We start from the raw sequence: 23,777 nt of genomic DNA, 5'->3' as shown, positions 1-23,777 counted from the left end.
CTTTAAAAAAATGTTAAGTGGAGTTTTGTAAATACAACAGATCTATATAAAACTTCCAGAGATGAAACTATAATGTCTGAAATGAAACAGACCCTGTTGGAGATTAATGGCAGATTAGACAATTCAAAAGATAGGTTGGTGAACTTGAAAACACAGCAACAGAAATGATCCAAAATAAAATACAGTGAAAAAAAGTCTGAAAAAAAGAGACAACTTCAAGTAGAATAATAAGCATGTAATTCAGGTCTGCAAAGAGGGGAAGAAAAACATTTGAATAATAGCTGAAAAATTTCCAAAGTTGATGAAAACCGTAAGTTCACAGCAACAAGAATCACAACAAACCCCAAGCACAAGAAGCATGAAGAAAATTAAATCAAGGCACATCAAAATCAAACTCATTAAAATGAGTGATAGAAAAAATTTTAAAGCAACCAAGCCTAAAATTTTTTAATCACTAAATTTACTTAAATTTTATTTAAAACTTAAAAGCAGACTCACATACAGAGAAACAAATATAAGGGTGACCACAGATTTGACAGAAACAATGCAAGCCTTGAAAGACACAAACTACCAAAGCTCACTCAAGAAGAAAGATAATCTGAATAGTCCTCCCTCTGTTAAAGAAATAGAATTTTTAGTTAAAAGCATTACCACTCCTATTTTCCCAGTCCTCCACCCCCTGAAAACTTCTAGGCCCAGATGGCTTCTCTGGTAAATTCTACTAAACATTAAAGGAAGAAATAATACCAGTTCTGCACAAACTCTTCCACGAAATTCAAGGGGTGGGAATACTTGCTGACACATTCTATGAGGCCAGAATTACTCTAGTACCCAAACCAAAGACATTATATGAAAGCTTTAGATCAATATCCTAGTGATTATGGACGTAAAAATTCTTTAAAAATTAGCAAATCAAATCCAAGAATATATAAAAAGGTTACCACATCATGATTGAGTTTTATCCCAGGGATATATTGTTTGAACATCTGAGATTCAATCAATGTAATTCACCACTAACAGAGTAAATAGTAACAGACTAAAAATGTTTTTAAAGTATGTAAGCATCAGGACTTCCCTGGTGGCACAGTGGGTAAGAGTCGCCTGCCAACGCAGGGGACACGGGTTCGATCCCTGGTCTGGGAAGATCCCACATGCCATGGAACTAACCCCATGCACCACAAGTACTGAAGCCCGCAGGTCTAGAGCCCATGCTCCGCAACAAGAGAAGCCACTGCAAGGAGAAGCCCATGCACCACAGCGAAGAGTAGCCCCTGCTCGCCACAACTAGAGAAAGCCCATGCATAGCAACAATGACCCAACGCAGCCAAAAATAAATAAAATTAAATCTTAAAGAAAAAAAAAAAGTATGTGATCATCTCAGTAAATGCAGAAAGAGTACCTGGCAAAATCTAACAACTATTCCTGATAAAATGCTCAGCAAACCTGGAATTGAAGGGAACTTTCTCAATCTGACAAAGGGCATCTATGAGGAACCTACAGATAACATCGGTTTTTTTTGTTTGTTCGTTTGTTTTTATTTATTATTTATTTATTATGTTTTATTTTTGGCTGTGTTGGGTCTTCGTTTCTGTGCAAGGGCTTTCTCCAGTTGCGGTGAGTGGGGGCCACTCTTCATCGCAGTGCGCGGGCCTCTCACTATCGCGGCCTCTCTTGTTGCAGAGCAGAGGCTCCAGACGCTCAGGCTCAGTAGTTGTGGCTCACGGGCCCAGTTGCTCCGCGGCATGTGGGATCTTCCCAGACCAGGGCTCGAACCCGTGTCCCCTGCATTGGCAGGCAGATTCTCAACCACCGCGCCACCAGGGAAGCCGGATAACATCGTTTTTAGTGGTAAAAGCAGAATGCCTTCCCCCTAAGGTCAGGAACAACGGAAGGATGCCTACTCTCACCACTTCTATTGAGCGTTATATTGGAGGTTATAGTTAGTGCAATAAAGGCAAGAAAAAGAAATAAAAGGTATTCAAAATAGAAAGGAATAAGTAAAACTCTCTTAATTTGAAGAAGACATGTTCATCTAGCTAGAAAATTCTACTGAACTACAAAAAAGCTACTAAGAACTGATATATGAGTTCAGCAAGGTCACAGAAAATAAGATCAATTTACAAAAATAAATTTTATTTCTATTATATATCAATGAACACTCAGAAATTGAATTTCAGAAATATAATTTACAATAGCATCAAAATATGAAATAAGAATAAAACTGACAAAAAATGTACAAAATCTATACACTGAAAACAAAAGACTGCTAAGAGAAATTACAGAAGACCTAAAATAAATGAGAGATATACTGTGTTCATGGATTGGAAGACAGTATTGTTAAGATGTCAGTTGTCCCCTAATTAATCAATAGATTCAATGTAATCCCAATTAAAACCACAGAAGACTTTTTTTTTAAAAGAAATGAACAAACTGATTCTAAAATGTATAAGAAAATCAAAGGACCTGGAACAGCCAAAAAAACTAAAAAAGAAGAACAAAGTTGGAGGATTTATACCACCTGACTTCAAGATTTATTATAAAGTAACAGCAATTAAGACAATGTAATGTTGGCATTAAGATATACAAATTGAGGGCTTCCCTGGTGGCGCAGTGGTTGAGAATCTGCCTGCCAATGCAGGGGACACGGGTTCGAGCCCTGGTCTGGGAAGATCCCACATGCCACGGAGCAACTGGGCCCGTGAGCCACAACTACTGAGCCTGAGCGTCTGGAGCCTCTGCTCCGCAGCGAGAGGCCGCGATAGTGACAGGCCCGCGCACCGCGATGAGGAGTGGCCCCCACTCGCCACAACTGGAGAAAGCCCTCACACAGAAATGAAGACCCAACACAGCCAAAAATAAACATAATAAATAAATAATAATTTAAAAGAAAAGATATACAAATTGAATCAAACAGAATCAAGTAATAGAACCACACGTGTATGATAAATGGTTAATTGATTTTTGACAAAGGTGGAAATATAGTTCAGTGGAAAAAAAGAATAGTCTTTTTAACAAATGGTGCTAGAGCACTGGATTCTCAAAAACAAAAACAAATACTTAAAAAAAATTTTTTTTAACATCTTTATTGGAGTATAATTGTTTTACAATGGTGTGTTACTTTCTGCTTTATAACAAAGTGTATCAGCTATACATATACATATATCCCCATATCTCCTCCCTCTTGCGTCTCCCTCCCACCCTCCCTATCCCACCCCTCGAGGTGGTCACAAAGCACCGAGCTGATCTCCCTGTGCTATGTGGCTGCTTCCCACTAGCTATCTATTTTACATTTGGTAGTATATGTAAGTCCATGCACTCTCTCACTTCGTCCCAGCTTAAAAACAAATACTGTGATTCATACCTCGCACCATATACAAAAGTTAACTCACAATGGATGAAAGATCTAAATATAAAACCTGAACTATAAAACTTCTGGAAGAAAAAAATAGGAGAATATCTTTGCAATCTTGGTTTAGGCAAAGATTTTAGATATGACACCAAAAGCATGACCCATTAAAGAAAGTATTGATGAATTGAACTTCACCAAAATGAAGAACTTCTGTTCTCTTATCACTGATCAGAGAATGAACAGATAAACCAGACTGGGAGACAATATTTCCAAACCACATATCTAATAGAGATATATCCAGAATATATCAAGAACTCTCAAAACTCAGTAATAAGAAAACAACCTAATTTAAAAATAAGCAATAGGAGACTTCCCTGGTGGCACAGTGGTTAAGCATCTCCCTGCCAACGCAGGGGACGTGGGTTCGAGCCCTGGCCCGGGAAGATCCCACATGCCGTGGAGCAGCTAAGCCCATGAGCCACAACTACCGAGCCTGTGCTCTAGATCCTGCGAGCCACAGCTACTGAGCCTATGTGCCACAACTACTGAAGCCTGCACGCCTAGAGCCCGTGCTCCACAACAAGAGAAGCCACTGCAATGAGAAGCCTGCACACCACCACGAAGAGTAGCCCCCGCTCGCCGCAACTAAAGAAAGCCCGCGCACAGCAACGAAGACCCAACACAGCCAAAAGTAAATAAATAAATAAAATTTTAAAAAAATAAGCAATAGATTTTTAAGAGACATTTCACTGGAGAAGCTATACAGACAGTAAATAAATTCATGAAAAGAGACCATCACTAGTCAAAAGGGAAATACAAATCAAAACCACAAAGAAATACAATTACATGTCATTAGAATGTCTTTAAAAAAAATAAAAAAGAGAAACCACTGTCTGAAAAATAAATAACCAAAAAACAAAACAAACAAACAAAAAAACCCCAGACCATATGATGTGTTAGCAAAGTTATGGAGCAACTGGAACTCTCATAAATTGCTGGTAGGAATGTAATATGGTATAACCACCTCGCAAACCAATTTGGTAGTTACTTAGAAAGTTAAACATACACTACCAAGTAACCCAGCCATTCCAATCCTAACAACTTAAGAGAAATAGAAGCATCTATCTATACAAACGCTTGTACTTGTTCAGGGTCGCTTAACTGGTAATAGCCAAAAACTGGAAATATTTCAAATGTCCAGTAGCAAGCTAGATAAACAAATCGCAGTATACATTTCATACAACGCTATATTATTCTGGAATAAAAAGGAATAAACTATATATACATGCAATCTCAAGTTATTAATGCTGAAAGAAGCTAGACAAAAAAAAAAAGAATACATTCCGTTTACATAAAATACTAGAAATGCAAACTAATGTATAATGATAAAAGATCCATGGTTACCTGGAGACTGAGATGAAGAGTAGAAAGGGGTGGCAGGAAGAGATTACAAAAGGGCACAAGGAAGTTTTTCTGGGTGATGATAACGTTCATTATCTTGACTGTGGTGACTTTCACAGGTGTGTATGTATATATATTTGTATGTCAAAGAACATCACTGTACACATTAAATATGTACAATATATTATGTCAATTGTACTGTAACAAAGCTATTAAAATATCTTTAAATTTTTTTTAATTCAATAAAAATGGCTTCCAATCTCAGATCAGAAACCTAAATACTTATAATGTACTCCACCCCAACCACTTACTTCCTTGACTTTACCTCCTACTACTTACCTCCTCAACTCTCTTAGCTCTAAGTCACAATGACTCCTTTGTTGTTCCCTGAATATGCAGGTACCCTCTCACCTCAGTACCTTTGCACTTGCTGTTTTTAAATCCCCCTAGGACATTTTCCCTCCAGATGTCCTCTTAAGCTTGCTTCCTTACCTCCTTTAGGTCATTTATCAAATGTCATCTTCTCTGCCCTTCTCCCTCACAAATCCCCCACACTTCCTCCTTTGCTTTATTTTTCTCCACAGCACTCATCACCATCTAACACACCACAGATTTATTCTGCTTATTGTCTGTCTCTGTCCCCCAGATTATAAATGCCATAAAGGCAGAAATTTTTCCTCTAGAATCTTTACCAGTTACTTAAAATCACTATGTCATGTTTCAACATCTGGACAACCTCTAGGTCTGGTTATGTTTGCACTGCTTGTCTTGCCTTTTTATGTATCTCTTAATTTTTCATTGAACTAGATACTGTGCCTAAAAGAACAGTAGAGGAAAACAGTATTTTACTTTGAAATAAGCACACCTGTTTCTGCCAGGCCATTAGGGTGGTGGTTTGAATCAATCTAGTGATTAGGTGAGCTGGGTTTGGGTTTTATTGTTGCTTAATTAGCTTCAGTGCATCATAGGCTTCAAATTCTTCCAGTGGTGAACTGACAATTTATCTTGTGTTTTAGTACTAGGAGTAGAGTGCTAGAGAATTTTTCTCAGAATTTTTGCTCCATCCTCAGTTTTCAGCAGAACTTGTACACCTGTGCCATAGAGCAGTTGTCTCTCCATGTCCTTGCCCCTGTCCCAGTGGTAGACTGCTAGTACTTGTTACTTGGTATAAGGCTAGTAGTGGGAAAAGGATTCTCTTCCTCCAGTTTCAGTCTTAGGCAGGCCCTGTGCACCTGAACCTTAGGGGTGGAGATTACCCCAGTGGCAGGCAACCTCTGTTTCCTACTCAGTGCAAGATGACTATAGCATATAGCTCAGGTAGGTATCCTGAAATCCTTCTAATCCCTATTCCTTGCACTGACCCCCTTTCCTCCCCATGGGGCGACTGAACTCTGCCTTCTATTCTAAAAGGTTCTTGGGTAGGAAGGAGCACAGGGCAAGGAGTTGGGGTTATTTACTAATGTATCCCTGTGTGGCACAGAGTAGCTACTCACTAAGGGGGATGAATTAATTTTATGTTGCAATAAGTATGCATTCAAACACACATACAACTTAACCTTACTAACTGTACTGAATTTCTTTTTTAAAAAATGATGATTGCAACCAACATGATTTCACAACCCACTAATCAGTCAAATCTGCAATTCATGAGAAGGGTGGGGACTCAGGCAAAGTAAGTTCTATGTTAGGCATGTAGGGCCATGTGCAGAGTAGGCCAGTCAAGAAAGAGGAGAGAAGAGATGCAGAGATAAATGTACTCAAGAGGTATCTAGCTGTACTTTTGCCTTTGGTTGCCCTTATCATTGTCTCCTGAAGCCTTACAATAACTCCCCCACTGACTTTTGTTAGAGAGGACTTCTCTTGCAATGCAATTATTCCTAATAACCTTAACCCAATCCCTATCATTCAATTTTTTGCTTTTATTTTGTTTTCATTCTTTTATTTTTCTCCTGGGCTACAGTGCAATGCTAGTAAATCCACATAATTGTGGTATCTCGCCCAACAACAAATTCCTGATAACCATCCTTTGGTAGTCCTTTAATGCTACTCGGAAATCAATTCATTTCTTTCTACATGACTCCTTATCCTGAATCTGTCAAACTTTCCCAACCAACCTGGAACTCCCCAAACTATCCTAGTAATCCCACCTTATCCTCAGCAAATGACTTTGCCACTAAAATGAGACTAAGATTTATATGACCTGGACTCCTTTAAATTTCTATTCTTTTCAGTTCAAAGTTCCTTTCTATTTTCTCTGCCCCCTCCTATGTTAAAGGAAGACCTAATCCTCCCCCTGATATGACTAAACTTTCTAGGCTTTATTCTTTTATGTTGTTTGTTTTGGATTATTTTTAATATAAAATATTTCAAACAGATAAGAATAAAGAACATAAATACCCTTGTACCCATCAATGAGTTTTGTTGAATCTTAATATTAGGTCATATTATTTCAGATATCCCCTTTTAAAAAAAAGTAAAACACAGAGGTACCCTTCCCTCATCCTGTTCCCCTCCATCTGTCCACACCCCAAGTAAAACCACTATCATGAATTCAGGGGTTATCACTGCCAAGCATAGATTTTAAGCACATATTATATATTTATGCATCTATAAACATTATATATTATTGTTATCCAAGATGTTTACCTTTTTTCTTAATACTGTCTTGAACTCTCCATTTTTTCCCCAATGAGTATGTTTTTTAAAAAAAGTACTCTCTCCTTAAAAAACAGCAATCCTTTTCTTTTCCTCCCCCTTCTAACTACTAAAATTTCTAAGTGAGTAATTGATACTTGCTACTGCCACTTTTTTACCACCCACTTTTCCTAAATCTTTTATGCCAACTCTTTAAATTGAGGGGTAAGTACCCCCAGAGGTAAAAACAATGGGCCAGAAATTAAGCCATAGAATAAAGGTTGGATTTTTACTTTATACCATATATAAAAATTAACTCAAAATAATCAAAGACCTAACATAAGAGCTAAAACTATAAAGCTCTTTGATGAAAACATAGGGGATATTGGATTTGGCAATGATTTCTTGGCTAGGACACCAAAAGCACCAGCAACAAAAGATAAAATAAACTGGACTTCATCAAAATTTTAAAAACTTTCATGTATCAGGACTTCCCTGGTGGCTCAGTGGTTAAGAATCCGCCTGCCAGTGCAGGGGACACGTGTTCCATCCCTGGTCCGGGAAGATCCCACATGCCGCGGAGCAACTAAGCCCGTGTGCCACAACCACTGAGCCTGTGCTCTAGAGCCCTCAAGCCACAACTACTGAACCTGTGTGCCACAACTACTGAAGCCCGCGCGCCTAGAGCCTGTGCTCCGCAACAAGGGAAGCCACCACAAAGAGAAGCATGTACACTGCGACAAAGAGTAGCCCCTGCTTGCTGCAACGAGAGAAAGTCCGTGCACAGTAATGAAGATCCAACAGCCAATAAATAAATTAATTAATTAAATAAATTTAAAAAAATAAAAAAACTTTCATGTATCAAGAGGTGAATGGGAGAAAATATTTGTAGACCACAGATCTAATAACGGATTAATATCTAAAATATATAAAAAACTCCTACAACTCAACAACAACAAAAATCCCAACCCAATTCAAAAATGGGCAAAAGATTTGAATAGATAACTTCTCCAAAGAAGATATATGAATGGACAATAAGCACATGAAAAGATGCTCAACATCACGAGTCATCAGGGAGGAAACACAAATCAAAACCACAATGAGATACCATTTTACGCATTAGGATAGCTATTACCAAACAAAACAAAACAAGAAACAATAACAAATGTTGGTGAGGATGTGGAGAAATTGGAACGCTTGTGCATTGTAAGTATGAATATAAAAAATCCTATAGCCAACATGGAAAACAATACAGCAATTCCTCAAAAAATTAAACACAGAATTACAATATGAGTCAGTAATTTCACTTCTGGGTATATACCCAAAAGAAGTTAAAGCAGGGACTCAAGCTAATATCTGCACAAATATGATCATAGCAGCACTATTCACAACAGCCGAAAGGTGAAAGCAACCCAAGTGTCCATCAAAAGATGAATGTATAAACAAAATGTGGTATATACATACAATGAAATATTATTCAGCCTTAAAAAGGAAGTAAATTCTGACACATGCTATAACATAGATGCACCTTGAGGACATTACGCTACATAAACTAAGTCAGTTACAAAAAAACAAATACTGTGTGATTTCACTTATATGAGGTAGTCAAATTCATAAGAGACAGAAAGTAGAATAGTAGTTGCCATGGGCAGCGGAAGAGAAGAATTTGGATTTATTTACTGGATATAGTTTCAGTTTTGCAAGGTGAAAAGAGTTCTGGAGACTGGGTACACAACAAAGTGCACTTAACACGACTGATGTGTACATTAAAAAAATGGCAAAATTTTATGTTAGGTATGTTTTACCACAATGTTTTTTTTTAATTAAAAAAAAATTTAAAAAGAGTATAGACTCTGGAACCAGATTACCTGGCTTTGAATCTTCCCTCTGCCACTTCCTAGCTACGTGACCTTGGGCAAATTACCTAACAGCCCTGTGCCTCATTTCCTCAGCTATAGAGGGGATGACATTAATAGTACTTACATCATTAACCTGTTGTGGTGATTAAATTAGTAAATACATGCGAACTTCTCACAACAGTCCTAGCACACAGTGAGTACTATTTTTAAATGTTTGTTATTGTTTTTAGATTCACCATTTTGAAAACATAATTTCATATGGAAGTCAGGTCTACAGGCAAAATTGAGCTTCCCCTATGCAAAATTGGATAAAACAATCTGTGTGCTTGTATTCAGGGTTTTCAGGTGAACTCTTGATATAAAGCAGACTACCATTTACACAAACTGAGGAAATATATCCATAATACCTTATTTTTTCAAAGGTTTCATTTATAATTTTGAATATTTCATTTCAAGTAGTTTGTTTCAGTAGATATGCGGAGAACAATGTTCTAGGAATTTCTCTTTAGGGACTCTCACCAGTACTACTAACTGGGCATGCTTACTAATGTCTATTGATTCATCAATCTATAATGAAAAGCAAGGTTTAATAGCCGTCTGGTATAGTTTTGTTTCTATGGCATCTGATGTTTTACAATGTCCACAAGTAGAATTACTCAAAAGTGGCACCTTTTCTATTTCCTTTTCTTCACTGATCTCAAACATAATATTGACCATTTCTAAGCAAGATGGTAAAATGAACAGTTCTGCAACTGTGTAAGGCTATGACCTTTGTTTCCTATTTTGTGTTTGTAGACACTGAAAAAATTCTTATCTTTCTCTGTGAAAATGGATGTTTTGTGGTGAGGGATTAGTGTAGTTTGCTTGGAACCGTTTCTTCTGAAAACTCCTCCTTGAAAATAAGACAATTAGGTTGGAGAAGAAAAGAAAACCATTGGGGAATATGTATCTAAACTTGAGATAATCCTCATCAAAGGATCATCATGGACTGAATAATTAATTATAAATTAACCTTTTTTCCTGCTACTTGGTTTTTGGGGTGAATCTGACTACTTTCCAGTTTTAATCAAGTTGTCTATAAGGGTCTTAAAAACAACATACTTCCCATATCCCCCCAATCCCCTTTCTCTACCTCATTTTTCTCCAAAGCCCTGTTTACTCTAAACAGACCAACAGACAGATTTTAATGCTTAATATTTTATTATGTATTTCTCCAACAAGAATGTAGTCAAAATAGGGATTTTTTTTTTTTTTACTGTTTTGTTCTCTAGTGTATCCCAAGTACCAGAATAGTTCCTGGTACTAGGTGGGCACTCACTCACTAAATACTTGTCCAATGAATGAATTGGTAAACAGCTTTACACATGGCCAGAGGTAATGCCAATATCTTTCAACGTAACCTGGTTTTAGTAAGTGCTTCTTTTGGGCCAGAGCTAAATTTTATTGTTCTTTAGAATACAGGGCCTTCTTTCTAAATTTTCAAAAGCCCAAAGGGCAAAAGAGCCTTCTTTACCATCTGCCATGCCAATTCTATATATAATTATTACTGCAACTGTATTTATCCACTCATATTCATGGTTCACACTTCAATTGTGTCATCCTAACACGCATGCAAAGGCTTATAAAGATAAGGCTTTCAAATATCCAGAAAACTAAACAAACCAAAAATCCAGATTATGTGGATCCTATCCTTGCTGACTAAAGTTGAATAAGGTAAGTGTAATATCAACACCATGGTTGTCTATGTAGAAAATCATAGGAAATCTAAAAACAAAACAAAAACAAAAGAAAAAACTGCTAGAAGAATGAAGTGACTTTGATATAAGGTCATACACAAAAATCAGCTGCATTTCTATATACTAGCAACAAGTAAATGAAAATGAAATTTTAAAAATACCATTTAGGGACTTCTCTGGTGGTCCAGTGGTTAAGACTGGGCTCACAATGCAGGGGGCCCAGGTTCGATCCCTGGTCGGGGAACTAAGATCCCACATACTGTAAGTAAGCCAGCATGCCACAACGAAGAGCCCGCACACCGCCATAAAGACCCAGCACAGCCAAACAAACAAACAAACAATATATATATATATATATATATATATATATATATATATACACACACACACACACACCAATTAGAACAGCAACAAAAATTAAAATCACAATGAAATACTACTTCATACCCACTAGAATGTTATAATGAAAAAGAGAGATATCAAGTTTTGGCAAAGAGTTGCAGCAACTAGTACTCTCATACATTGTTGGCCACAGTATAAAATGGTGCAACTACTCAGGAAAATCATTTGTCAGTTTCTTATAAAGTTAAATATACACTTATCAGGGGCTTCCCTGGTGGTGCAGTGGTTAAGAATCCACCTGCCAATGCAGGGGACATGGGTTCAAGCCCTGGTCCGGGAAGATCCCACATGCTGCGGAGCAACTAAGCCTGTGCACCACAACTACTGAGCCTGCACGCTACAGCTTGTGAGCCACAACTACTGAGCCTGCACTCTAGAGCTTGTGAGCCACAACTACTGAAGCCTGCATGCCTAGAGCTTGTGCTCTGCAACAAGAGAAGCCACTGCAATGAGAAGCCCGCACACCACAACGAAGAGTAGCCCCCACTCACCGCAGCTAGAGAAAGCCCGCAAGCAGCAACAAAGACCCAACACAGCCAAAAATAAATAAATAAATTTATTAAAATAAATAAATAAATAAATATACACTTATCATATGACCCAGTTAATTCCACTCTTAGGTATTTATCCAAGAAAAATGAAACCCACAGAAAGCAATTCACAGCTTTATATAATTATAAAAGCCCAACACTAGAAATAACTCAAATTTCTTCAATTAGTGAGAAAACAAATTGCGGTATATCCATACAATGAAATAGTATTCAGCAATAAAAAGAAAGAAACTGCTAATACATGCCAACCACAAGGACAATTTTCAAAGACTATACTGAGAGAAAGAAGCAGAACTCACAAGAATAGGTACTGTATGGTTCCTTACAGGCAAAACTAGTCTATAGTGCTAGAAATCAGATTAGCAGTTGGTTGCAGCAGGGCTGGGGGGAGGAGGCTGATTACAAAGGGAAACAAAGGAACTTTCTGAAGAAATTAAAATGTTCTACACCTTGGTTTGGGTGGTGGTTAAAGAGATGCATCCATTTGTCAAAGATCATCAGTCTGTATCCTTAAAATGTATGATTTTTATTGTATGAATATTACACTTCAACAAACTGATTTTTTAAAGTCCTGATTATCTGGATCCTCTTCTCACTATACCAACCCGTTCTCCTTCCCCCTTTTATCAAGCAGATCTGATTGCAAAAGAAAGGGCTGAAAGTACCTCCAGGAATGACACAAAGGCGTCAAGAAAGAAGTGGATTTCTAGTCTCACATAATCCTGAAAGCAGCCAGTCAATCTCTTTTACCTGCTAATCAGAGCGGCAGAAACCACAGGTACAGAGGTCTCTCATAATAGGGAAATTGCAGCTTTCTGCAAGTGTTCAACATTTAGGGGCCAGCCTGAAGCACCCAGCACAACACCTACAACTTGATGGGACAACAGCAGAGGAGAAAGCACTGACTGGCAATCTGGAGACCGAAAAACAACTGCCCTTAAAACAGCCATGTACCTGCTCTGTATTCCTAGCTCATGGCTTTCGTGCTAGACTGGTAAGAAGGGGTTTGTTTGCTGACAGCTTACAGGATTTATGAGAAGGGATTAGTCCCGGCATTGCTGTTGAGAAAACTCTGAGCAAAGTATGACTGTGACCCATGGCCTTGTAAAGGGGTTTCAGATGAGGCTGTAGAAGAAACCAGGCCTTCATTTTAACCAAAAAAGAATGCTGCCTGCTGTTTCAACACAAAGGAATGAAAGAGAGCCTGAAAAGAGAACTTTCAACCTCGGCATCATTTGTCTAGTTGACAAAATTTACCTTTAATCACATTCTGCATGAATCTGGATACCAAAAATCAGTAAACATAGAGAGCACATCAAATTATATTTCAACAGGCCCCAAAGTGCTTTCAAATTCTTTGATTTTGTTGGACTTTGGGTCTAATTAATATTACTCAAAATAAATGGGTTCAGAGCTCAAGTTGAAAACCTGTCTGCTCCATTGAAATTTTTTTCTTTTTAACATGAATGAGATTCAGTCAATGAGCATTTATGGAGCAGCTACTTGGAACCAGGTGCTGTGTTAAGTAATATGGAGCCTAAGATAACGATAACACAACACTTGCCCTCAAAAAATATCTTACAGTCTAGGTGGAAAAGAGAGAATTCGATCTTATCGTATGGTGTGATAAATGCTATGACACAAATACATATGAGGTCTTGGAAAAAAAAAAAAACCCAGAGCAAAAGTTCCACTGATTCGTGAAGCAGAATTAGAAGTTATCTGATCAAAAATGGCAGAGAAAAGTATTCTAGGCAGAGAAAAAAAAGTATATACAAAGGCACAATGATATGAAACAATAGGAAGTAGGAAACCCCATGGCATGTCTAGAGAACTGCAAGTACTTTTATGGCTGAAATAAAGGAGGAGTGGTAGAAGAGGAAGCTAGGAAAAAGCAGACTGGGATGGGATTCTGAAGGCCTGTGTGCCTTAGAGGAAAAGAGAGGATATTTTTAAGAGGAATCATTCACAGGACTTCTGACCTCTGGATAAATGAAAAGGAGAGAGTCTAGGACAATTCTCTTTTTCAGCTTCAGCAACTGAGTGGATGTGCATTAAGCATCACTAAGATATGGAATATTACTAGACAATCAAGTTTAAGTAGAAAGATAACTACTACTCATGTTTAAGATAACTATTACTCATGTTTAGATAACGTGTACTCATGTTTTAATCAACAAAAAAAAAAACCCAGAGTTAAAGTTCCACTGATTCGTGGATTAAAACATGAGTTGATTAAAACATGAGTACTGGACTATAGTGCACAGAACCTTGAAAGGTGACAATATTTAAATCCGATTTCAGTATTACAGGGCTGAAGTTCCATTTGATGATGTGAAAAAATAACAAAGAGAAATCTTAAGTCAGGAATAAAATTACAGAAAAAATGCATTACATCTCATAGTTGTACCTGAAAGGGGTTATCATTTCTTCTTCCATTTCTCACAATAACTACTTGTAAAACAATTCTAATAATATTCAGGCAAAATTGTATTTTAAATTTTGCCCAAGAGGCCTACAAATATTGTAAGGCAAGTTCAAAGTTTGAGGAAGAATGGTTTTAGACCATTTTTAAGCTTCCCTACTCTCATACAGCATAGAAAATATACATTGGGGACTAAGTTCTGGGTTCACCTTTCTCAGAAGAGAAACTTAAACTGAAGAAAAGAAACAAACTGAAGAGAAGAAAAGTCTCAGTTCACTAAATAGCAGGACCCAAAAGGCAAGGGCAAAGAGAAGAGATTCCATCTGGATAACAATTCCTTTCCACGAAATCAATTATCATCCCAGTGTAATTCATTTACAATGTTCCATTCTGCCAAGTATTCACCTTTTAAAGAAATGCAACTCTTTTCTGCTTTTCCATGTATCCTATTTGGTAAAGAAGAGGAAGGGGACTAAATTAGATTTTGTTTTGCTGCTAGACTTGAGTTTTTTAAATCTACATTTAACAAACATATCTGTTTTCATAAAGATTAATGGCCTATTCTAGATTACTAAACACAAAACCATCAACAACTGACAAAAAGAAGAGGTAGTTAGCATTAGTGTTCTGTTGCTTTAAATTAGAATCATTTTTTTAACCATTTTTAAAAATTGAAGTATAGTTAATTTACAATGTGTTAGTTTCAGTTGTACAGCAAAGTGATTCAGCTATACACACACACACACACACACACACACACACACATATCTGTTCTTATTCAGATTCTTTTCCATTATAGGTTATTATATTATTATAAGATATTGAATATAGTTAGTTCCCTGTGCTATATAGTAAGTCCTTGTTGTTTATCTATTTTGACATATAGTAGTGTATATCTGTTAATCCTAAACTCCTACTTTATTTCCCCCTGCCTTTCCCCTTTGGTAACCACAAGTTTGTTTTCTATGACTATGAGTCTATTTCTGTTTTGTAAATAAGTTCATTTGTATCATTTTTTTAGATTCCACATATAAGTAATATCATATTTGTCTTTGTCTGACTTACTTCACTCAATATGATAATCTCTAGGTCCATCCATGTTGCTGCAAATGGCATTATTTCGTTCTTTTTTATGGCTGAGTAATATTCCATTGTACATTTGTACTACATCTTCTTTATCCATTCATCTGTTGATAGACATTTAGGTTGCTTCCATGTCTTGGCTATTGTAAATAGTGCTGCTATGAACATTGGGGTGCATGTATCTTTGCAAATTAGAGTTTTGTCTGGATATATGCCCAGGAGTGGGACTGCAGAATCATATGGCAACCTATTTTTTTTAAATTTAATTAATTAATTAATTAATTAATTTTTTTATTTATGGCTGTGTTGGGTCTTCGTTTCTGTGCGAGGGCTTTCTCTAGCTGTGGCAAGTGGGGGCCACTCTTCATCGCGGTACGCGGGCCTCTCACCATCGCGGCCTCTCTTGTTGTGGAGCACAGGCTCCAGACGCGCAGGCTCAGTAGTTGTGGCTCATGGGCCTAGTTGCTCCGCGGCATGTGGGATCTTCCCAGACCAGGGCTCGAACCCGTGTCCCCTGCATTGGCAAGCAGATTCCCAACCACTGCGCCACCAGGGAAGCCCGCAACCTATTTTTAATTTTTTGAAGAACCTCCATACTGTTCTCCATAGCAGCTGCTCCAATTTACAATGTAAATTGTGAATAGAATCTCCTCTTTTGACCAGCCCTTCCTCTCTCCAGCCTTCAAATCCTCACAAAGCTCTGACTATTCCTACCTCTCCAAGAACATACACTCTAGGGAAGAAGAGAAGATGAGGATGAGGGAAGATAAAAGAATCTTTTCTCTAATGAACTATAAGGCATAGGAGAAATGCAGAGAGCTAGCATCACAAACCAGCTGGTAATAAAAAAAAACCTCTCTTTACAGATAAAATTTTTAAAAATTAAACTCTCTGGCCTCTTCCTATAGCCAAATTTACTAATAAACACTGATAATCTAATAAACCAATCTATGAACTAAAGCAAAAGCCTCAAATATTTTGATGAGGAGTCATCAAAATTTCCCAAAATTTAAAAATGCCAATACAGTAATATCTTGTGTTCTATGCTGACAGTCATTTCTCTTAGCTTTGAGACCTAACAGTAGATCACAACATACTGCTTAAATACCTCAACACCAGAAATATTTCTGAGGGAAATATAACCCATCTGAAAAAAATTTTCACCTCCTAATGTAACAAAGGAAGATTAACCTAACCAGAACACTACTCTAGAGTAGTCACTCTCAATTAGGGTGATATCGTCCCTGAGGGGACAAAAAAAAATTGTTAAGATATTACAATGGTTTGTGTTCCACCAAGGCATCAGTACACAAAGAGATATACCGTATGCCTCTGGTATTAAAATTTCATGGAGAGGAAGGCAAGTAGGGAAAAAATTGTCTAAAAAGACTCCTTAGGAAACAATCATGAAGAAACAGGTTGAGAAACAGGGGTCAGCAAACCTATTCTCCAAAGGGCTGAACAGTAAATATTCTAGGCTCTGCTGAACGCTGTCACTATTCAACTCTCCCACTGTAGCATGAAAATAGCCACAGATGATACATAAAAGGAGTTAAGTGTGGCTGTGTGTCAACAAAACATTATTTATGGACAACAGATTTGAATTTCCTATCATTTTCACATCATAAAATATTCTTGATTTTTTTCAACCATTCAAAAATGTAAAAATCAACCCAAATGTCCATCAACTGATAAACAGATAAATGTGATACATCCATATGATGGAATATTATTTAGCAACAGAAGGAATAAAGTACTGAGACTATAACATGAATGACCCTTGAAAACATTATGCTAAGTGGAAGAAGCTAGTCCCAGAAGACCACATATTTATGGTATAATTTCATTTATAGGAAGTGTCCAGAAGAGGTAAATTTACAGAGACAGACAATAGCATAGTGGTTACCTTGGGCTAGTGTGGTGGGGTCGGGGTGAGGGTGGGGAAGAAAGGGTCTGATTGCTAAAGGGTACTGTGTTTCTTTGTGGGGGTGATAACATATTCTAAAATTAGATACTGGTGAACGATTGAACTCTGTGAATTTATTAAAAACCAATGATTTGAATGTTTTACATGGATGAAGTTCATGATATGTGAACTATATCTCAGTAAAGCTGCTGTTTAAAAAAGGTTAAAACCATTCTTAGCTCAGACTGTACAAAAACAGGAGGTGGCTCTGATTTGGCCTGTAGTCTGTGGTTTGCCAACCCCTGTTGTAGATACAGCAATTCAGCAAATATGATCTTAGGGGAAGAGAATATAAACTAACATCTCAGAAATCAGACACTCTGATTAAAAGAGGAAAGATTTTTCATGGCCCTGTAGGAAAAGCAAATGCTACTCACAGCCAATATGCCCTAAGAACTGCTCTCCAGGTTACCATTCACACTCAATAAGCCAGACCAGATACTCAAGCTTTAGAGGGTATCAGAATCATTAAGGGGTAAGGGGCTTGTTAAGACAGATGGGTTGCTGGGCCTCACTGCTAGAGCCTCCAAGATGGTAGGTCTGGGATGAAAATGGAAACCTGAATTCCTCACCGGCTTCCATATGACGGTGATGCTGCTGATCTGGGGCCCACGCTCTGAGAACCACTGATCTAAACAAACAGACTATACCAGTGAAATATTTACTGTAGTCATATTTGAGTCATATGCCAGATATAAACATTTAAGGAAAAGTGAAGATATATCTTCAAGACCCACTCCAGTGGGTCTTGATCTTTGGTTCCTAAAGCACTATAACAAACATTGCCTTTCAATATGCAATGTGGTTGTATGTAGTCATAAAACCTCCTCTTCCTTCCTTAAAACTGAAGCTGACTCTTCAGAAACCATTAGAGCCCTAGGTATATTTCTTTGGACACAGGTATATGGACGAAGCTCTCAGTGTTTTCCAGACGCTTACTAATATTATTTTCAAAGAAAGTCTACGCAGCAAAAGGAGGTGAAACAGGGACTTCCCTGGTGGTGCAGTGGTTAAGAGTCCGCCTGCCAGTGCAGGGGACATGGGTTTGATCCCTGGTCCAGGACGACCCCACATGCCACAGAGCAACTAAGCCCGTGCGCCACAACTACTGAGGCTGCGCTCTACAGCCCTCAAGCCACAACTACTGAGCCAAGTTCCGCAACTACTGAAGCCTGGGCACCTTAAACCCTGTGCTCCGCAACAAGAGAAGCCACCACAAAGAGAAGCCCACACATCGCAACAAAGAGTAGTAGCCCCCGCTCGCCCCAACTAGAGAAAGCCCACATGCAGCAATGAAGACCCAACACAGCCAAAATAAATAAATTTATTAAAAAAAAAAAAAGGAGGTGAAACAAAACCCATCTAAACCAAAGAATCATGACTTTCTACAGAAACAAGAACCTAGGGACAAGACCCTTGGAGCTAGGGAGTTCTGTTAACACCTTGCACCTTTTTACCTTCCTCCACCATTATAAATCAGTTACTAAAAAGCATAACAGAATAACCCATGCTGAAAAATTCCAAATAATTTATGTAGCTACTCTGTCTTCAGGGAGGGAGAGCACTTGACTCTTGACTCAAGTGTGCACTGCACAGGGTGACTTCCCTCCAAAGACTACAGAAATGGGGCAGGGGGAGTAACCTTACAGTGGAAAAACCTGACAAACACTATCTCAGCTAGGGGAAAAAGGTCAACATCAACAGTGATAAATCATGTAAACAGTATTACCTTTGAAGTAATGGGATGAAAATGTTACTTTACCTCTCTGTCCTTCTTCTCCAAACCCGTTAACTCCAGACTAATCTTGAGAAAAAACATGAGATAAATACCAGCTGAGGGGCATTCCACAAAAATCTGACCACTATGCCTCAAAACTGTCAGGGTCATAAAAAATTAGGAAAATCTGAGAAACTTTCACAGCCAGAGGAATTAGAGGAGACATGAAAACTATATGCAATGTGGTCTCCTGGATGGGATCCTGGAACAGAAAAAGGACATCTGGCAAAAACTAATGAAATCTGAATAAAGTATGAAAGTTAGTTGATAATAACATATTAATACTGGTTCAGTAACAGTAATAAATGTACCATACAAATTAGTAAGATGTTAATAGTAGGGGAATCGGGATGTGGGATATATAGGAACTCTGTACTATCATCTCAATTTTTCTGTAAATCTAAAAATGTTCTAAAAGATAAAAGTCTATTAAAAAAAAAAAAGAATTGTTGAAATTGCTAGACCCCAAAACAAATCACATTTGACCAAGGTATCTTAAATCTTTCAAACAAACAAAACAAACAAACATACCAGGACAGTTACACAATGTTAATGTCCATGATAACTTTGAGTTAAAGAAAATCTTAATTCTTCTCGTAACTCCTACCAAAGAGCACTTAAAGAAAATAACTATTATATCTTTAAAAAAATTTATAGAGCCTAGTTAGAAGCCAGACACTGGAGATACAGAGATAGATAAGAGTCCTGGTCCTTATCAAATAGCCCATAGACAGGGAGGGGGGAGGTTGGGGAGGGGAGGGAATCATACAAAAACAAAAATTACAATAGAATAATACAAATCAGTGCTACAATAAAGGGTGCAAAATAATCATGGGAGCAAAGAAAAAGGATACTCATTTGCAATCTATTTGCTGGAGAAGAACAGGCCTCAATTAAGTTTTACTTTCACCTGCACGAAGTCAATTATAAAATATATTTACTTAATCTCCAAAGTATACAAACAGCTCATGCAGTTCTATGTCAAAAAAACAAACAACCCAATCAAAAAATGGGCAGAAGATCAAAATAGACATTTCTCTAAAAAAGACATACAGATGGCCAAAAAGCAAAATGCTCAACATTACTAATTATCAGAGAAATGCAAATCAAAACTACAGTGAGGTACCACCTCACACCGGTCAGAATGATCATCATCAAAAAGTCTACAAACAATAAATGCTGGAAAGGGTGTAGACAAAAGGGAGCCCTCTTGCACTGTTGGTGGGAATGTAAGTTGGTACAACCACTATGCAGAACAGTATGAAGGTTCCTTAAAAAACTAAAAATAGAACTACCATATGATCCAGCAATCCCACTCCTGGGATTTGAAAAGATACATGCACCCCAATGTTCATTGCAGCACTATTTATAATAGCCAATACATGGAAGCAACCTAAATGTCCACCGACAGAGGATTGGATAAAGAAGATGTGGTATGTACATACAATGGAATATTCCTCAGCCATAAAAAAGAACAAAATAATGCCATTTGCAGCAACATGGATGGACCTAGAGATTATCATATTGAGTGAAGTAAGTCAGACACAGAAAGACAAGTATCATATGATATCACTCATATGTGGAATCTAACTTTAAGAAATGATATAAATGAACTTATTTACAAAACAGAAACAGACTCACAGATTTCAAAAACAAACCTATGGTTATCAAAGGGGAAACATGGTGGGGAGGGATAAATTAGGAGCTTGGGACTAACATACACACACTACTATATATAAAATGGATTAACTAACCAGGACCTACTGTATAGCACAGGGAACTCTACTCAATATTCTGTAATAACCTATACGGGAAAAGAATCTGAAAAAGAATAAATATATGTATATGCATAACTGAATCACTAAAGCTAACACAAAGTTGTAAATCAACTATAATCCAATAAAATTTAAATTTATTTATTTATTTATTTATTTTACCAAATGAAGAAAGAGAAAGCTCCAATATGCTCCCTGAGGCTTAGGATACCTGATGAACAAATGGATTACTGGTTATCAAGAGATTCTAGGGAGCATGAGCTCCAAAAGTAAATCACATTAGCAAACAGCTTTTTTTAAAGTTTAAGAGAAAGAGAGAGAAACAGCGAAATCTCCCTGCCCTTAAAAAAAAATTATTAATAGCCTTCAGGGAACTTGAAAACAAGAAATTCTGTAAAAATAAATGTCTACGTATTCTTCCATGGGCAGACTTGTAGCACTCCCAGTGAAACATGGGAGTGAGAAGTACTCCCATGAGAAGTGGGAGTCATGAGAAGTACTAACACTGAAAGCACACACTTATCTAGCTTCGTTAATGTATAATCCTAAGATTCCCCCCTTTCCTATTCCTAACATCTCCTTTCCTGTTTTCACCCAGTTTGAAGCAGAGGTATCTAAATACTATCAAAAGTTCTCAGTGACAATAATTAACAATACAGGTATAAGACTTGTACCTCTCTAAACATTTATTCTTTCTATCCAAATTCTACCCACTATTTGAGTCCCACTTTCTCTGTAAACCTGTTTCGTAATACTCCTCCACTGATTTTTCCTTTCTTTATATCACTTATAATCTGTGTTAATATAAGCTACCATATTTCTATGTAATATAGATCTACCATCTCATGAGTTTTGTCTCTCAATAAGAGGTACACTTCTTTGATATATACTGTGGTTTCTACTCTCAAAATTCAACTACTTACTATATCTCTCATGGTTCATGGTTGCTTACAGAAACTAACTGTGGCTGATTAGAACAAAAGATGCAAGTGGGTGACTCGTAGAACTCCCAGGAAGTCTGAAGAATTAGGCTCAGAAGACAAGCAGGCACAGGAAGAGGCTATACAACCAGAACCACTTACAAATCATACCACACTATCAGTCTGGAAAGGACACTGCTACCTCCACCACTGAACCAGTGATGCCACTGGAGATTGGATGGTGCTGTGACCACCACTATAAACAATTTTCCATTGTTCCTTGGCATCAGGGACTGATTGAAAATACCAGGGATGACATATTCAGCTGGTGAGGCTTGGGTCAGGTCTCAAAACCTTGTTGCTAACAGAGCTGGGAGAGTAAGCATCTGGTATTTTCTGATGTTACAGTAGACATTGGACTTATAAGGTGAGGAAATCCCCCAAAGGCCAGAGGCTCAGATAATTGGTAGCATTAAAAAAAGACAAACGGTCATTATATGTATTGAATTATTCCATCTTCCAAAGTATTAAAGGCATATTTATGTAAAATACTACATTCTAAATAAAAGCATAGTATATCAGGAGAAAATAATTATATTTAATCAAAATAACACAAGTATTACAAAAAGAAGTAATAGCAATTATTTTTATATATGGATGGTGATATTGGACCTTTCTCAGTAACCTAAATCTAAATACTAACTGTCAACCAGTCAAAGTAGCAGCATTTACACCCAAACAAAAGCATAGGGATAAACAATTCTGTACTAAAATGGAAAAGACAGATCTGGTAAAGGAAAAAAGTCTAGCAGCTCTCTCACAATTTCATCCATCATTTTAAAAAACTGGCATCTCAGATTCTGAAGATACAGAATGAAGCTTGGAGACTAATAACAGAAAACAGACATGAAAACAACTGAATGTAATAAAATGTTGTGTATGCTAAATACTGTCATGAGGTGTTCGTGAGGAAGGATGCCAGGGTGGGGGTGTGGTGGAATGACACAAGGCTTTGTTGAAGAGGTGTTCTTAAGCATCTTGAATGATGAGGTGGATAGCACAGAAAAAAAAGCAGGGGGAGAAGAAGAAATAAAATTAAAATACCACTCTCACATAAGAATGCCCTAGTTCCACTTATCACTCCAAACACTGTTTTAAAACAGAGGTGAAAGTAAAAGTTTATATAAATGCATATCAAAAACGAAAGAGTTGTCAGTCAAGTTGGAACACTGGGATTTATTTTCCTAAAAGCAAATGCAAAATATGGATATGGTAGATTGCTAAAAAAAAAAAAAAAAAAGTAAAAAATTATTTCCCAGGCTTCCCTGGTGGCTCAGTGGTTGAGAATCTGCCTGCCAATGCAGGGGATGCGGGTTCAAGCCCTGGTCTGGGAAGATCCCACATGCCGTGGAGAAACTAAGCCCGTGCGCCACAACTACCGAGCCCGCACGCCTAGAGCCCATGGCTTCTCAACAAAGACAAGCCACCCCAACGAGAAGCCTGCATACCGCAATGAAGAGTAGCCCCTGCTAGCCACAACTAGAGAAAGGCTGCGCGCCGCAACGAAGACCCAACACAGCCAAAAATAACACAAATAAATAAATTTATAAAAAGATAAAAAAAGTGTATGGCTCCTCATGTATATAAAAATACACTGTTGGTGGGAATGTAAATTGGTGCAGACACTGTGGAAAACAATATGGAGGTTTCTCAAAAAACTATAACTAGAACTACCTTATCAACCGGCAATTCCACTCCTGGGTACACATCTGAAAAAAATGAACACACTAACTCGATACATACACCCCAATGTTCATAGCAGCATTATTTACAATAGCCAAGATATGGAAGCAACCTAAGTGTCCATCAGCAGATGAATGGGTAAAGATGAGGTATATA

At 37.6% G+C, this 23,777-nt stretch overlaps 1 protein-coding gene across 8 annotated transcripts in view; it reads right to left on the bottom strand.

Moving 5' to 3' along the window:
• Positions 1–23,777, bottom strand: part of ZNF609 (zinc finger protein 609) — a 222,180-nt gene that overhangs the window by 136,861 nt on the left and 61,542 nt on the right. The gene's annotated exons all lie outside the window — the stretch shown is intronic.

The sequence above is a fragment of the Balaenoptera physalus genome (assembly GCF_965194825.1).
Source record: "Balaenoptera physalus genome assembly, chromosome: 2".
Classification (NCBI taxonomy): domain Eukaryota; kingdom Metazoa; phylum Chordata; class Mammalia; order Artiodactyla; family Balaenopteridae; genus Balaenoptera; species Balaenoptera physalus.
This window is presented reverse-complemented; position numbering and strand designations above follow the sequence as displayed.